Source organism: Coenobita brevimanus, chromosome 104 (genome assembly GCF_032717465.1).
Source record: "Coenobita brevimanus isolate Jiangsu-jjx chromosome 104, ASM3271746v2, whole genome shotgun sequence".
In the NCBI taxonomy this organism is placed as follows: domain Eukaryota; kingdom Metazoa; phylum Arthropoda; class Malacostraca; order Decapoda; family Coenobitidae; genus Coenobita; species Coenobita brevimanus.
The window spans coordinates 7,729,163-7,743,148 of NC_137057.1; the positions used below are offsets into that span (position 1 = coordinate 7,729,163).

Here is a 13,986-nt window from a genome sequence, read left to right on the forward strand (position 1 = left end):
TCTCCGTTGCCCTGGTTGTCCGTCTGTTGTCTGCCCTGCCTGGGACATGACCTGTTTATATTTCCTCCTTTTATTAACACCATCCAGGAAACTCTCTTTTCATGTTTAAAATTTTTCTTAGTTACTTTGTTAAAAACTTTAATATGCCCAACTGTGTCATAGCTAAGAAACAGACCAGTTAGTTCACTTGTCTGGTCTGCATCTATAGCAGAACTAATTCATATTTTTTCTTGATTTTTACTTTAAGCATATTGTAAAAAGTCTTCATCTCCAAAGTAACATATATCTTTAATGAGATCATTGGTGCGATCGTCCTCACCTCCTGCTATATCCATATACATTCCTCATAAAAGTTTTTTTTTTTTTTTTCAGTTCTATTGTTGTGATTTGGTTATTCCACTATTTCCATATCCTGGATTAGCTCTTCAGTCACAATATTACTCTTATACAGTTTATAATAAAAATATTCTGTTTAATTAACATTTATTTATTTAGTTTTCTCCAGTAACATCTTTCAGAGGAGACATTTGGTTTCTTCCCATCCCAAGCTTCCCCCTGGTTTTTATCGACTTCCACAATCCCTTGAAGTTTATTCAACCCTGCTCATATTATCCTTTCGGATATCGTCGTTTTCCTTTTGTTATTGATTTTTTGCTCAGTTGCTTTTCCATTCCTCGTTAATAGCCAATGTTTGAACAGATCAATTCCAATCACTTTTATTTACAATTGCATTCAGTTTTTGAAAATTAGCCTTCTTGTACTCGACCACTTTCCCGCAACTACTGTAACATGGTCTTTATTGAGTTTAAGTGTAATATTGCTATACAGTGGTCATTTACTAAATTCTTCTGACGAGAGAGAGAGAGAGAGAGAGAGAGAGAGAGAGCATCTACAGTTTACAGCCTCATAATTCGTCTCACTTTAAGTCACCTGACACCATCAGTTTTTCCTTAATTGACCAAATTTGTAAGTTTTCGGTTCCAAATTAGCATAAGTATTTATTAAGCTCACTAGAGCAATAACTTCTGCTGGCGTTTATCGTGTGCCTCTTGAAGGAAGTACACTTGTATAAGTATACAGGAGTAGATCCTTTCAAATTGGTGTTAAAGCATACTTCTATACTCATCACACACACACACACACACACACACACACACACACACACACACACACACACACACACACACACACAGAAACACACACACATACAGTTTACATACTGTATATATATATATATATATATATATATATATATATATATATATATATATATATATATATATATATATATATATATTTATTTATATATATATATATATATATATATATATATATATATATATATATATATGCATCTATAGAGAATATATATATATATATATATATATATATATATATATATATATATATATATATATATATATATATATATATATATATGCATCTATAGAGGCAGCCTTAGTCAGTCCACTGCAGCGCAAAGACCTCTCTCATCATTTTCCATCACGTCCTACAGTATTGCTTATTAGCCTGTTTCATAGAATAGCAGCAAATTTCCGATTACCAGCGAATTTCCGCTTTTCGTATCTTCATTTTTCTCTTTGTCTGGCTCTTCCCTTCACTCATCTCGGGCCTGCCTCTCCGTTGCCTAAGTTGTCCGTCTGTTGTCTGATCTACCTGCGACATGACCTGTTTATAATACATACTCTTTTCCCGCTGTCCAGGAAACGTTATTTTCATGTTTACAAAGTAGGTTTTCTTACTTTCAAATTTTAATATGGTCAACTGTCGCTTAGCTTCGAAACAGTCCAATTTGTTCATTGGCTGATCTGTGGTGGCACCCCGTCTAGGTAAACTCTTTTGCCTATGTCAGTCTTGTGCCGCATCTTCTTGCTGGAAGTTTGTTATCATTCAGCCTCTTCCGAAAGGGGGTGGTCGTTCCTAACCCACTCAGTATCGCCCAATTGCCTCAGTATGTTGTTTTTGTAAAGTGTTTCAGGGTATGTTTAACTATAAGATCATTAAGCATTGTCCTCTCATAAACTCTTTTCTTCTAGGGATGCTCCACTGGTGATGTACACCTTGCTCTATGATTTTTGGCCATCCTCCTTTTGGGACTTTGGCGAAACTTTTGTCATTGCACGTGTCATAGTCAAAGCTATCGACCGAGTTTGGCAAAAATTGATGGTTTCCAAAGCGCGCTTTTATGGTTTCTTTCCTGTCTGTGCCTTCATCTCAAGCTCTCCTTGTGGTCGTTCTGTAGCTGCTATTGTAGACTATGTTCGTCTTCTAAAACTATCGATATTGGTGCTCCTAAGTGCTCTGTACTCTCATCGGCTCTCTCCCTTCTATTCATAATTGATTTTCTGAACTGCATTTTTATCCCTGTCCACTCTCACTCAGATGGCTCCATCCTTCACTTTCCTAAATGCTTGTTTCGGTGTCCGTTTCTTCATTTCTTTAAGTCATGATGTGATGAAGCTGTGGTTCACTACTTTCTGACCTGGCTATCATTTTCTATTCCATATATAAATAAATAAATAAATTAATCTATCTATCTCTCTATCAATCTATCTATCTGTCTGTCTATCTATCTATCTATCTATATACAGAATCTACACCTTCTGTCCCGTTACAATCTTCAACAGGAATATCTCTTAATATTTAGCAATACACAGCTCAATCCTTCATTGTCTCTTTATATCCTTGGGTTTTCTTTCTCTACGAGTCTTGAAAAGATCATACTACCACCCGTGCAAAAATCTTCTTCTAAGGGTTTACATGCACTAAACCGACTCCGTGTATTCGTTACACTAGACAGTTGTTGACTTTGTATAGGGGTCTTATTCGCCCGTGTGTGGAGTCCATCTAGCATGTTTGGCGTTGGAGTCGTTCCCCACATACCGTTCTTGTAAACATGGTTGAATCAAATTCTTATCCTCTATTATCATCTCCTCTCTCACTGACTCCCTTCAACCTATCCCTTTTCTCTGCAGTGTTGTATCTCTATCTCTGCACCATCGCTGTTTTGGTGTGCTTCTGAAACGTCTACTTGCACCCTTCGTCCATTATCACAGGTCTTAGAACAATTCTGGCAGCACACTCTCATCCCTTCTCTGTCAAGCTGTCTAATGCAAAAGTAAACGATACTCAGTCATTCATGTGTGCAGCAGATCAGCTCCGGAACTGCCTTCTTAAGCCTGTATTTTCCTTTGTCTCTGACCCCAGTCACATGTCAGAAGAGGTGGATCTTCAATTTTGCATTGTTGTGATTTGTTTTCCGTGTAAAGAAAAACTTTTGGGATTTTTAGTCTTTGGTTGTTTCTTTCTTGCATGAAAAAGTACGTTTTTCGATTGCTTGTATCTCCTACGCTCGTTTGCTCCGTTTTAAGGAAGGGTTCTTTTTTCCTCGTTCCACGCGACATCTATCAGTATTTTCCATGTCTCTCCAAACACTCCTACGTTTGCTGTAGAACGACTTCGTTCGCCTCAATGTGGTAACCTCGCAGCAACCGACACTGATGATTTTATATGTGGCCGGGTAATGTCGTCATTGTAAGTTGCTGCGGACTCACCACACTGACTTTCAAAGTCCATGGAGAGAAAAACAGGAGAGACGACCTGACTCTTCATGCCGACTGCTCATCCCAAGGTTTAGTTTGCAAAGGCGCCTAGACTGTACAAATTCGTATATTCTTGACACCTCTTGCTCCGGATCAGCGCTGACTACGCCAAAGTCATCTGCTGCATCGCTGCTGAAGATTAAGGACCATGGTTAAACGGAACTAGTTTTTGTGGTGTAGAAAGAGTCTGATGCAGGTGAGGGAAGCCTTCATGTGGTGGCATCGATATACCCGGGCAACTTCGCTAACTGGTTAAACGAACGTCTCTAAACTCCTTGCCTATCCAGTGAAAAGAACCTGGTAGACTGCAAGATAATGAACTACTAGAAAAAATTTTGAGTCAGTGCCTCGTATGTCCAGTTCAGGCACTTAGTGTCAGGGGAACACTTTTCATGTGATCCCTAGTAAAGAAACTTCCCAGTGTGGTTGCACCTAATTAGTATAGTTCCTTTGATGACTGGAATGCACAGGCTTCAGCACCAAGACAAAGCAGTGTTCCCTTGAAGAACTACCATTAAGGGCTATGTTGAGAAGGAAATTATATGTATATATATATTTAATGATTACCGATCCTTATAGTTCTAGTGGAAATGAAATCATATGATATTTTTTATCACTTAAAATGCCTCTATTGAGAACTGGCTAAAAAATGATTATGATCTGTGTATTAGTCACCTAATAAAAACAATGTAAGATGCTGCTTTAGATTAATTCACATGCACACTTGTGCGCGCGCGCACACACACACACACACACACACACACACACACACACACACACACACACACACACACACACAGTAAGTAAGTAAGTAAGTATTTATTGACCACAATATCCAGTTACACATACAGGATTTCAAGCAACAATAAACCTTAGGATGATAAACAGTACATCAGATATTAGCAAACAATTATGGGCAACAAAACAAGCGAAGTATTAAAGGGTTGATCAGTGCATCTATATAGCCTTAATGAAAGATGGAAATCATTACACTTCTGACTAGTAACTTAACTACAATTTGACCAATCACTTTTTTTACGAAAAAAAAAAAATCCCAATGATATATCATGGTTAGAATAAGTGCATTAAAAATGAATTAAATACAATTTAAATAACAGGTTATGATAAACATTATTGTACACACTAGCCAAAACAGGAAAGGACCTTGTACACTATCTCCTCAATAGGAAACTGAGCATCGTCACCAATGATTTGACTCCAGGAAGTAAAGTTATATCTTGTACGTATGTGCTGAGTCAGTGAACACACCTCCAGTACATGCAACTCTGCACAGCACCACATGGACAGAGCCGCTCTGCTACCGGGAGACGTCCCCGTCCACGCCGATTCCAACGGCCCGTCTCAAGCGCCAGATTATGACTGATTACCCGCAGCCGCCTAAATGCCATTCTGTGTACCTCACAACTTTTACCACGACATTTATAAATCTCGTGAACTGTTAAGGTAGGGTTCAACTCATTATAAATTAGCCTTCTAGAAGATGTAGAGTTAGAAATTGCTTGCTTTAAAGATTCAATGCCGACTTTAACATCATCAACAGAATTATTAATTAAACTCTTAATGTGTTTACTTGTTGGTGTGTTAGCCGCCATGGTCAGCCTGACGGCGTGCACCCACGGGTCATCGGGCATACCGCGCCTCTCCCCCCACAGTCGCTGGAAAAGTTTCCTCTGCCTTGCTAGTACGAAAGATTTCAGTGGCGGGCACCTAAGTTCCACGTAACAAACGTCCGTGCACGCCGTCATACGAGCTCCCAGCAGCTGTTTAATACCCCAATTATACAATTTTTCCATTGGCCTCAAGTTCCCATTGAACCAGGACTCACAGCCATTTAGGATGGTTGACATTAAGGCTGCTTCAGACATTTTCTTTTTAACATAAAATGGTATGTCTATATTCTTTTCCAAAAATGACGCAAATTTCAGAATGTAGCACATTTTTGCTTGTGCGTGGGCGGTAATGGCGGACGACAGGATCCTGTCGCTTGCGAACACGCTGCCCAGATACACATGCCTGTCACACCACTGCACGACCATCTCACCAACGCAGAATGGCTCACGATCGCCCACTGACCTGACGCATGGATTGCAAAGAACTTGGTCTTAATATTATTCACAACCATGCCATTATTTGCACAGAACTGATTCAGAAATGTAAGTTTATGTTCCATCCCGCGTCGCGTTGTCAAGAGAAGAACAGTATCGTCCATAAGGACAAGGAGATGAAGCCACACACACACACACACACACACACACACACACACACACACACACACACACACACACACACAGAAAATGGCTTTCAAAAATGAAATTGATGAAATAAAGAAGCAGATGCACTTCCAAAAGGAAGAAATAGAAAAACTAGGAAGGGAGGCCAACAAGAAAGACACAACCATCAGTGAACTAACAGTGGAATTGAGTACACTTAGGAAGAAAATGAGTGAAATGGCAAGTACAGTAGTCAATCACGAGAGTGTTATGGAAGAGTTCAAAAATGATACAGAGACAATTAGGCAAGTAAGCAGTCTGATAGACCAAAGCGGTGATATTGAGGAGAAGATAACACAGGTGAATGAAGCTGTGCAAAGCTACAGAAATGACGTGGAAACCACGTATGCTGAAATGGTGAAAGTAAAGAAAGACTTAGAAACAAGGGTGGTGGAAAAAAGCATTAAACAAGAAGTGAAAAGAATAATCCAAAACAATCCAAAGTTAGTCAGAGATTCAGTAGATATAAACAAATCTATAGTAATCACTGGTATAGAAGAGGAAGAAGTAAAAAACAAGATCACTAGAGACAAAAAGGAGATGGCAAATGTAATGAGGTTACTGAAAGAAGTATCAGAGGAAATCTGTAGTAAAAACAGAGAGGAACACAAAAGGTTAGGGAAATACGAGAAAAGCAAGACAAGACCTCTAAAGGTGACTTTCCAGAGTGTAAACACTGTGGAGGAGATACTGAAAAATGCAAAGAATCTTATGGAAAAAGAGGAGTTCAAAAATATATGGATCAAAAGATGCCTAACACAAGATGAACTGGAATTACTGAAAGAGAAGCGGGAGGAAGCAAAAACTAAAAATGAGGGAAGATCAGAAGAGGAGAAGAACAAACTTTTTTACAAAGTAACAGGATTCCAGGTACGAAAGTGGTACACAAACAGGATGGAATAAAAAGGAGGAAGGTAGTAAAACCATGTCATGACAAGTATATAAACAAGATGATAAAGTTGATGTACTCGAATGTGGATGGAATGGTATCTAAATTACTAGAGATGAATGATTATGTCAGAGAAAATGAACCACAAATAATATGCCTAACTGAAACAAAATTAACACCAAGGATATCCAATGACATACTAAACTTAAAGGAATACAATATATGGAGAAGAGACAGAAATTATAAAAAAAAAGGAGGAGGAATTATAATATTAACTAAGAAAAATCTAAAAGTCAATGAAATAAAACTAGATATACCATCACAAGTAGAACTGATTGCAGTAGAGATCAACACATCTGAAGGGAAAGTAATTGTAGCCAATTTGTACATGCCACCCAGATAAAACACATGGGAAAGAGACGAATATGAGGACCTGGCAGAGAGTACAATTCAGAGTTTAAGATCATTACTACATAAAATGGAAGAGAAATCGGAAAGAATTATACTAACTGGAGATTTTAATACTAATATAAATTGGAATACTCTAGATATAATTAGCCAAGAAAGCTGCTGGGACCAAAAGCTCCTGGATCTCGTGCAAGAGTTTTTCCCAACGCAACATGTGAGGGAAACCACCAGAAAAAGAGGACTCGATGTACCTTCAGTGCTAGATCTAATATTTACTAGGCAAGAAAATGATATTGACAGTTTAATATATCACCCTCCACTCGGCAAAAGCGATCATGCAGTACTAAATTACAACTTCAGGATAGCATATGACATAGTTAACAGCAATGAAAGTTACAAAAAGATCCTACACTATAAAAAGGGAAATTATCAAGACCTAAAGAAGTATTTCTTAAAAGTTGATTGGGAAAATGAGCTTAGAGGACAAGATTTAAATGCTGTATATAAAAAATTCTGTGAATTTTATGAAATAGGAGTCCAGAAGTACATCCCACAGCACAAAGAAGCAGATAAGAAAATACAGTAATGGTTCAATACAGAATGTAAAAAATCAAAAGAAAGAAGAGATTTGTTGTGGAATAGATACAGAAGACACAATAGTGAAGGGGCGTATAATAATTACAAACAGGCAAGAAACGATTATACAAGAATAAGGAGGGAAGCCCAAAAACAGTTTGAGGAGGATATAATAAATAAAAGTAGTGATCAACCAAAGCTGTTTTACAGCTACATCAGAAGCAAAACCAAAGTAAAAGATATAATACAATCCATTACGGACGAGGGAATCACTTATACACAAGAGAAAGATATTTGTGAAGCACTAAATAAGAATTTCCAATTAGTTATTACAGAAAAAAAAAAAAAAATTGAGAAGGACTATGTGGAACATGCATGTCCACACGTACTACCAGATATACAAATAGCAGAAATAGTAATACAGGAGGAGTTAAGTAAATTAGACAGAGGAAAAGCAAGTGGTCCTGATGAAATTTCATGTTGGGTACTAAGAGAATGTGCAAAGGAGTTAAGTAAACCATTATTTTTATTTTTCAAGAAATCCTTGAGTCAATGTAAACTACCTGATATTTGGAAGAAAGCAAATATTGTCCCCTTATTCAAGAAAGGAAATAGACAAAATCCACTCAACTACCGACCAGTATCACTGACCAGTGTTGTAAGCAAGGTATTAGAAAAGCTTATAAGAAAAGCTTGGGTAAATCATCTTGAAGAACACAGTATGATAACAGAAAGACAGTTTGGTTTCAGAAAAGGAAAATCATGTGTTACTAATCTGTTGAGCTACCATGACAGAGTAACAAACACAATACAGGAAAGAGAAGGATGGGTGGACAGTATCTATTTAGATTTCAACAAAGATTTTGACACAGTACCACACCAAAGACTTTTATGGAAACTGTACCATCAAGGAGGAATTCAAGGCAAACTGTTTTCTTGGATGCAAGATTTTCTCATAAAAAGAGAAATGAGAACAGTACTAAGAGGAAACTACTCATCATGGAAAGAAGTGACTAGTGGAGTACCACAGGGTTCAGTGCTGGCAACAATCATGTTTTTAGTGTATATAAATAATATAAACAGTAACACTGGAAATGAGAGCTATCTGAATATGTTTGCAGATGATGCAAAAATACAAAGGAGAATTACTAACATAAAGTCTTGTAAAGAGCTACAAGAAGAATTAAACTTCATGAATAGAATAATACATGGCAAATGGAATTCAATGTGGACAAGTGTCATGTAATCAAGTTTGGTAAAAGAGGAAAAAGACCTGATTGGGATTATAAGTTAGGAAATAAAACCCTATACACATCAGAAGGAGAGAAGGACCTAGGTGTGATTATCAATAACAGACTATCTCCAGCTGACCACATCAGCGAGAAGGTACGGAACATATATACTCTGCACGCAAATATGAGAATAGCATTCACATACATAAATGAAGACATGCTAAGAAGGATCATAACATCATTCATTAGACCAACCCTGGAGTATGCACCAGTAGTCTGGAGTCCTCATCTCAAAAAGCACATAGACAAGATTGAAAAAGTTCAAAGGGCCGCTACAAGATGGATACCAAGCTTAAGGGACCTAAGCTACGAAGAAAGACTAAATAAACTGAATCTACCAACACTACAGGAGAGAAGGAAAAGAGGTGACATGATAATGCTATATAAGTGCATATCAGGGAAGGAGAAAATAGACATAAATGATTACTTAACATATGGAGAAGCATCAGCAAGAGGACACTGCAAAAAACTGCAGAAGAAGAGAGGTGATAAAGACGTAAGGAAATTCAGTTTCACAAACATAGCAATTGGTCAATGGAATGCACTACCGAATGAAATAGTGTGTGATAAAACAATTCACAAATTTAAGGATATGTACGATAAATATGATTTAAGGCACGGGACAGTACGAGCTTGACTCATTCCTGTAAAGATACAATTAGTTTTTTTTTTTTTTTTTATGCGAGGAAGAAGGAACCAAAGGCCATGGCCCGCAGTAACAGTTCCTTCCAAGAGAAAAACAAAATACAATAGAGAGCCAAATTCAAGATCCGATCATTTTGAGATGCCTGGACACACTGCGTTTGAAACACTGGAGATCATAGGCAGCAGGAAATACAGACAGAGGGAGACAGTTCCAGAGCTGACCTGTTGCATAAATGAAAGACTGGGAGTAACGGTTAACTCTTGCATTAGAGAGTTGGACAGAAAAAGGATGAGAGTTTGCTGCCAGACGGGTGCTACGCGCCCGTCGTAGAGGTGGAGGAATGCAAGCAGACAGTTCAGAGGAGCAGTGACCATTAAAGTAGCGATAGAAAAGGGATAAAGATGCAACAGTGCGGCGAAGAGACAGAGGTTGAAGGGAGTCAGTAAGAGGACGAGAGTTAATGAGACGAAAAGCCTTTGACTCCACCCTATTGAGAAGAGCTGTAAGAACAATTAGGTAAGAACACACACACACACACACACCCACACACACAAACACGCACACACACACAGACACAGTCACACACACACACACACACACACACACACACACACACACACACACAAAAAACACACACAGATAATTCACACACGCACACACACACACACACACACACACACACACACACACACACACACACACACACACACACACACACACACACACACACACACACACACACACACACACACACAAAAAAAACACACACACACACACACACACACACACACACACACACACACAGAATGAAGATTGGTCCTGGTTCAGGTTCACGTTGGTTCAGGTCGGTTCAACGGGTTCCATGTTATCCAAGAATTCCAAGAACTCCACCAAGCAAGCATGAGATGAATTCGAGGAGCTGTGGGTGGAGAGAGAGAGGGAGAGAGAGAGAGAGAGAGAGAGAGAGAGAGAGAGAGAGAGAGAGAGGAGTTACAGGCGTTGTACATGTTTTTCTCACGTTAGAGATAAGTTATAAAGGTCATGGATTTTTTTTTTTTTTGTTCAGTTTGGAACAACCACGGTGTAACACTTAAAGAAAAAATTCCACAATATATGTTATAGAAGTCATGGATTTTTTTTTCAGTTTAGACCAACAACGGCGTAATACTTAAAGTAATTTTTCCACAAGAGTAATAATGATCGTGAAAGTAAGTTTATATATGTTTTTTTTACTATAAAATAAAAAGTATCAGATAATAACTCTCTCTCTCTCTCTCTCTCTCTCTCTCTCTCCCCATGAATTTTTCTAAATCTTTCTATCGTACTCACAAAGCCAAGCTTCGACAGCAGACACAGGAGGAAGCCACGAGCCTTTCAAGGCCGAAGATTTCTAGCAAGATATTGAAGATCACCTCAGGTGGTGTGCCGACTGTGGTAGAGGAAGGGAAGAGGGTCGATTAGGTCAAGTGATTACAGAACCTGCCTGATGTTTGACGGGACACGGGGCAGAGCAGGACAGGGCAGGGTAATAAAAAGCAGGGCAGGGTAATGTAAAGGAAGGCAGGGAGGGGCAGCATAATTTAGGGGAAGGCAGGGCAATCCAAGGCAGGTGAGCAGTGTGGGGGAATGTTGGAGGGGGATTTGACTGAAAAAGAATAAATCTTTCTCGCTCTAGTTCTTTAGGAATCATTGTAATATCTTTGTCATCGACCTCGTTATTGTCTTGTTATTATCTGTACTCTACGTCCACAGATATAAACAAATTAGCCAAAAGATTTAAAAGATTTTCCACACCATATTGAAAAACAAATTACCAGGAAGATTAAAAAGATTTCCCACATCACAAATAAAAACAAATTTGCCTGAAGATTAAACAGATTCGCTACACTGAACTACTTGGTGAATCCAGTTTGCCAGAATAAGCTGAAAAAAAGTCTTCATATTAAATGGAAAAAGTTTATCGAATACAAGAAAAGTCGAGGTGATGACATCTAACAAACATATGGAGTAGAACGCAATATAAGCTTGATCGCTCAAGAGTAGGAGGAAATATAATACTGTAGGAATTTAAAAGTGGCCAAAGCACCAGACAGAACTATGGGATTTCAAGCAAGTCGTAGGATTGGAGAAGCGGCATATTAGGGCAATGTGAAGCACGCGGAAGTATGAAAGCAAAGTGACCCTGACGGTCCTGTATTGATGCATGCATCGATCTTTGAATACTAGGGACCGAAAAGGGGTGCAAGTGCTTTGATGATGTGCTGCAGGTCTGTATGTGGAGTTAGATGACTTAGCAGAGTGAAAGAGGACATTGAAAGAGTTTGAAAGACCAGGGACGTGTTAAAGTAGACATAGTGCAATGGAATGTGCAGATCAGGCTATGTTATGATATAGCCAATAGATAGAAGGTGTGGTGGAAGTTTGATGACAGTATACAGATTAATTAATGAGGGAAATGATGAGGTCTAGACGTAGCAGGAAGGATACTGTTGAAATATATTTTTAACTAGAGGTGTGACCGAGTATGAGAAGTGTGTATGGTATAAAGCAAATTGGAATGAAGTGGCTTAGGGGAGAATAACTCTACCATTAACCTGTGAGGAGAATAAATGAAGCAGCAAGGGTAAACCGTGAATTAGAAGAGGATGAGTCAAGTAATTTTAAGATAGTTTTACGTAGCCCATTAAATTAGACAGCTGAGAAACAGAATTAGAGTGACTGAAGTTGCTTTCTCCTGCTTTCCGGCACCACCAACCTGGAATGGGTAACATGTGGTGAGAATAGAATAAAGTCATAGTACTGCCACCAAAATAATATAAAACAGAATAAAACAGAATCACACAACAGAAAGCTAAGATATGGGAGCAAGAGTAATCACATAACATAAAGAATGGGTGTGAGAGCCAGATTAAAACAATCACATAACATAAAGCTGTGCTATGAGAGACAAGGGAAAAACAGAGTTTGAAAATCAGCACAACACAGAGTGACTATATCAAAATGAGAGTAAAACAGGAACAATATGAAAATCAGCGAAAGACAGAGTGACTGTGAAAATCAGCTTAAAACAGTGACAAAGAAAATCAGCTTAAAATTTAGTGACATTATCATAATCAGGGTATGAGAGAATGCATTGTGAAAATCAGTGTAAAACGAGTGATGATATGAAAATCAACGTAAAACAGAGTGACACTACGGGTAATGTTAGCGAGAAGGTCCAAGTTCACTTCCAGTTTCAACTCTGCGACGCAGTCTGTCAAAGTTCCGATTATTGTGTCCAGCAGGTCTTGGGTGAGATCTCCGCAGAGTATGTCAAGTTCCAGGATGCAGCCTAACATTCTGAGCTGGCACACGGGTAACAGAAGCGGCCCCTGACATACTACTCCGACTGTAGAGGTTTGGTAGAATATCGTTATTAGAGGCTGGGAGAAAAGAGGGAGGCAGGGAAGACATCTGAAAGAGGGAGGAGGAAAGAGGGAGACAGCGGAGGAAACAGGAAGGTCGGAGAAAAAGGGAGAGGAATGGGTAGACAGTTGAAGGAAGTGAATGCTCTCCATCGCATATTTCTTTGGCTGTGGAGGGTTTAGGAAATTGTTAGTAGAGGGGCAGGTGAAGGAGGAGGCAGAGGAAGAACGGAAAAGACTGAGATAAACTGAAAAGAACGGGGAGGCAGAGAGAGAGGAAGAAAGGCTCTTCCTCATATGCTACTTTGGCTGTGTGAATGGTTTAGACTTTAGAGCATAGCAATATAAATCTAAGTGTATTATGTAATACAGGTTTTGGTAGATTCGACCCACCCATTCCTAATAAAATAATGCAAATCAAGTAACTTCTTTAAACTAAGCTTGTGACAGTAGGAGAAGGAACCTGAGTTAGAAAGTCTCCGATATTTTCTCCAATCTCCACAAGTCGGTATTGAGTAAATGAGTGAGTGAGTTGGAGCATCCTTTGGAGTATAAGTGAACCTGCATGGGGTGCAGTGAGTGCGAGTGTCTGTGGGAGTCAGTTAAGACTGAGGGAGTGAGAGTATTTACTTGGAACTTTCTTTCCGCTGCGTTAGGTTTAGTGCCTGTGTGAATGATATGTGTAAGTGAATCAATAAGTACAATAAATACTTCTGAAGAGATGTAGGTGTGTGTGTGTGTGTGTGTGTGTGTGTGTGTGTGTGTGTGTGTGTGTGTGTGTGTGTGTGTGTGTGTGTTATATCTGATACCATCTGTTACCAGCGAGTGTACGAATGCATGTGTGGGTGAGTAGGCAT

The 13,986-nt window shown here is 38.9% G+C and overlaps 1 long non-coding RNA gene across 1 annotated transcript in view; it reads right to left on the reverse strand.

Annotated features, from left to right (window-relative positions):
- The window catches only part of LOC145415915 (uncharacterized), a 35,680-nt gene extending 22,631 nt beyond the window's left edge, over positions 1–13,049 (reverse strand). The window contains exon 1 of the long non-coding RNA XR_013900173.1: positions 12,922–13,049. This is a non-coding gene — a long non-coding RNA (uncharacterized LOC145415915). The remainder of the gene's footprint in view (positions 1–12,921) is intronic.
- Between the last annotated feature and the right edge of the window lie 937 nt (positions 13,050–13,986).